Genomic DNA, 4,828 nt, shown 5'->3' on the forward strand with positions numbered 1-4,828 from the left:
AAAATCAGTGCAAAACTGAACTTTATGTACATTATACTATTTAAACTTATCAGTTTATCAAAGCATCAAATACATTTTTCACAAATGAACAATACCGGAAAAGAGTTCACAATGATAATCGTAAAAGAACCTTTAGTTATAAATCAAGTAATTATTCTTCGACTATTTCAAAACAGATATTTCCTCACGTTGATGTTGAAATTGTTATCGTAACATAAATTATCTTTCATTTACATTTATAGATAGATGATCAAATGTATAATAATCATCAGTTAGAAATAAGTGTTCTGTGATTTTCTTATATGAAACTCACCTTTCATCATGGAATAATATATTATCTTTAATACATATATGAAAAATCTCAGACTTAAATATCACACATATTGAAACATTTGTTAACAAAATTTCAATATACACTAATATACTATTTACGAAAACTTCTTAGTTTACAAATTACAGACCTATACATGTCTAGTTTAGTCTTTCACAATAAATTACGCCTCGTGAATATCAGTTTCGAACAAATAGAAATAGAAAACTCATGTTTCATCATAAAGAAACTCACGTAGTGATTACAACCGTTTTCTTACAATAATTATGTTTGGCATATAGAATAGTCAACTAATTATCTGTTAAAATCTGACATAATATAAATAAAACATTTCCCTTACCGATAGTTATTTCTTTAGTTAAAATGTGACACAGTAAATAAGACCCTTTCTTTACCAATTTATACGTTTGGAATGTTAAATGATTTGCCGATTAACGGACAAAACCCTGTAAAGTCTAACATAGAAAATACAACCTTTTCCTCACAGATAATTTTTTTAATCTAAATGTAACATCTACTGCTATTCCCGTAGTTAACATTTTGTAAAAACTGACCTACTAATTAAATACCTTTTCCTTTCCGATGTTTGTATTTTGAATGTTAAATAATTTGCCGATTACCAGACGAAAGCTTCTGAAAACTTACATATGGTTATGAATATAATCTGTCGATTCCAATGTAAAATCTTGTAAAAAATCCCCCAGTAGTTAAAACCTTTTACTTAGAGATGGTTATGTTTGAAATATTAAATAGTTTGCCAATTCCCGTGAAATATCCTGTAGAAACTTATAATTATATTTGAAATGTAAAATAATCAGCCGTATCCCAAATTACTTCCTGTAAAAGATCATCTAGTGATTAACAGCTTTTCCTAACGATGGGTATGTTTCAAACATAAAATAATCTGCTGATTTCCAGCTAAAATCCTGGGAAACTGATCTAGTAATTAAAAACATTTCATTACCGATGGTTATGACTGTAATATAAAATAATATCCAGAGTCCCGGGTACAATCCTCGAAAAACTATCCAAGTAATGAAAACGTTTCCCTCACCGATGGTTTTGTTTGTATAGCAAACTAATTTGAAGATACCAGGGTTTCATCCTATAAAAATTTAATTAGTGATGAAACATTTTCCTTCCCGCTAGTTGTGCTTAACTTCATGTAAAATAATGGTCCGATACCTGTATTAATTTGTATCAAAACTCACGAACTGATTAAAATTTCTTCTTACGATTATTGCCCTCCCAGTGGCACAGCGGTATGTCTGCGGACTTACAACTCTAGAAACCGGGATTCGATACCCGTAGTGGGCAGAGCATAGATAGCCCATTGTGTAGTTTTGTGCTTAACTTCAAACAAACAAACTTACGATTATTATCCTTGGCGTGTAAAATAATCTATTAATTACCGAGTAAAATCCTTTAGAAATTTTTTACTCAAATAGTAGTCAAAACCTTTTCATCACCGATGTATACGTTTGAAATGATAAATAATTTGCCAATTACCAGCTAAAACTTTAACACTGTGACATAGAAAATAAAATCAAACTTGTAACACCTTCTGCTAGTCCCTTAGGTAAGTTTTGTAAAAACTAAACGAGTAACTAAACCCCTTTCCTTCCCGATGTTTGTGTTTTGAATGTAAATTAATTGCCCGATTTCCAGGCTAAAGGTTGTGAAACTAACCTGTTGATTAAAACATTTTTCGCCCTCAGTGGCACAGTGGCATGCCTGCTGACATATACCGCTAGATATCCGCGGAGGGCAGAGCACAGATAGCCCTTTGTGTAGCTTTGTGCTTAGTAATAAACATCAAACCATTTTCTTTACAGATAGTTATGTTTGGAAAGTAAGAAATCTGCCGATTACCAGGCAAAGTACCTTAAAAGCTTTCCTAGTGGAGAGAACAGTTTCGTTTTGACGTTTATGCTTTAAATGCAAAGTAATATGCAGGTAAAATCTTGAAGAAACTCACCCAGTTATTAAAACCTTTTACTTACAGATGATTATGTGTGAAATGTAACATATTCTTCGTGTTCCTGTAAAAAAAAACAACAAATCTTCTAAAAACTGACTTCTTGATGAAAACGTTTTTCTTACCAAAGGTTATGTTTGAAATGTAAAATAATTTGTTCATTTCTAGGAAAATCTCAACACATGATAAAAATATTTTCCATGCCAATGATTTTATTTGTAATGTAAAATAATTTACCGATCCTAATATAAATTCCTATAAAACGACGCGTAGTCTTTAATGTTTTTTATTACAGTTCCTATGTTTCGAAGGTAAAATAATCTGCGATTTTGCATGGGCAAAACCTCATAAAAAACTAAACCTAGTAATTAAAACCTTTCTTTACCAATCCGTATGTTCAGAATGTGAATTTTCTGTCAATATCACAGTATAATTATCTAAATTACAACCAGATTACCATCTAAAATCCTCTAAAAGCTACCCTAGTGACAAAAACGTTTTCGTTACCGAGGTTTTTGTTGGAAGTGCGAACTATTCTTGGGATAACGAGGGACTTTTTGACTTTTATATGGTTCTGTTTACAAATTACTATAATTTGCTGATTCCCAGATAAAATCGTTTAGAAACTCGCCAAGAGATGAAAATATTTTCTTTCCCGATGGTTGTAATTGACTGTAAAATAGTCTTCCGATAACCAGATAAAATCCTATTTTAAAAAACCTATTCCTTAATGGATGTTCCTTAGGATTGCTATGTTTGGAAATGTAAATTAATCTTCGATTTACAGAAGTAAAATCATGTCAAAACTAACCTAGCAATCAAAACCTTTCATTTACCGATGTATATGTTTGGAATGTAAATTTTCTGCCAATATCTACGTAAAATTAGGCAAAAACCCTTATGGTGATTAGAATCTCATCTTTACTGATCTTTATATTTGCAATGTAAGTGATAACTCGATTCTCATGCCAAATATTGTAAAAACTCACCTAGTAACAAAAATATTCTTTTTTCTGATGGTTTTGTTTGAAATAAAAAGTATTCTGCCGATAACGAGGGAAAATTCTATAAAAACTCACCTACTAATTAAAGCCATTTTATTAACGAGTGTTTGGTTTACAGTGGAATATAATCTACCGACTCCCAGGAAAAATCCTGTAAAAAACTCATATAGTAATGAACACCCATATTTTTGTCGATTGTTATATTTGAAATGTAAAATATCCGATCGATTCCGACATTAATTCCTATAAAAAGCCACCGAGTGATTTAAACACCTTCCTAACGATGGTGATGTTTCAAATGTGAAATACTCTGCTAATTACCAGCTAAAATCCTGTTAAAACCCACTTATTAATTAAAAACTTTGCCTTGACGACAGTTATTTTTGTGATATAAAATAATATCCTGATGATGACAAAACCTTGTCGAAACGTTGTACATTTGCTGTTATGTTAAACTTATATTAAAGTTTTTCTTCATTACTCATTCAAGCCGTCTCCAACCATTATTAGTCTCAAAGTGGATTCCTCGTCATCAAATTTGATTTATACTTACTTGTGTGTGTCAAGCATCAGAACCTGCTACTCATACATTCGCAATAGTACTTTTAGAAGAAATAAATAAGTTTTATTCATTCTTTTTACAATTTTCAAATACACGAGAAGAATTTTATTTTAGTTATATTGTGATTTATCAATAAACAAAACATAAATAATGTAATGTAAAACAATGTATGTATTCATCTATCAAGGTCTAATTTAACAAAATTAACTTATTGAACAAAATTATCTAAAGAGAAAGAGAGAGCGAGATATTTATCTAGAGAGAGAGAGAGAGCGAGATATTTATCTAGAGAATCAGAGAGAACAAGATATTTATCTAGAGAGAAAGAGAGAGCGAGATATTTATCTAGAGAGAAAGAGAGAGCGAGATATTTATCTAGAGAGAAAGAGAGAGCGAGATATTTATCTAGAGAGAAAGAGAGAGCGATATATTTATCTAGAGAGAAAGAGAGAGTGAGATATTTGTGAAATTTACTTAAGAGAAAGAAAGTATGTTTAACTGAAAGCGCCTCCAGTGTCGATAATTGTAATTAATAATTACAGCAAATGTGTTTCGACAGAGGTTAAGTATGTTAAATTTGGTGTAATGTTGATTGTTAAAAACTTTCTTACTTGCTAGCGCTAAAGGGCTACTCCTTTAGCTCATTTAGTAGAACACCGTAAACAAAGGCGAGGAAATACGTCATATAGCCTCCCAGTGGCACAGCGGTATGTCTGCGGACTTACAACGCTAGAATCCGGGTTTCGATACCCTTGGTGGGCAGAACACAGATATCCCATTGTGTAGCTTTGTGCTTAATTACAAACAAACCAACAAACAAAAAATACGTCATGGAAAAAATACCATATTTAAAACGAACTTGGAGCCTCACCACGTCGTTACAATCTGTTTCATGCTCTGTCTGATGACTGTGTATCTTAACAATAGAAAATGGCCCTGCAGCGTAGTTTTCA

The sequence above is a fragment of the Limulus polyphemus genome, unplaced genomic scaffold (genome assembly GCF_000517525.1).
Source record: "Limulus polyphemus unplaced genomic scaffold, Limulus_polyphemus-2.1.2 Scaffold1079, whole genome shotgun sequence".
Lineage (NCBI taxonomy): Eukaryota > Metazoa > Arthropoda > Merostomata > Xiphosura > Limulidae > Limulus > Limulus polyphemus.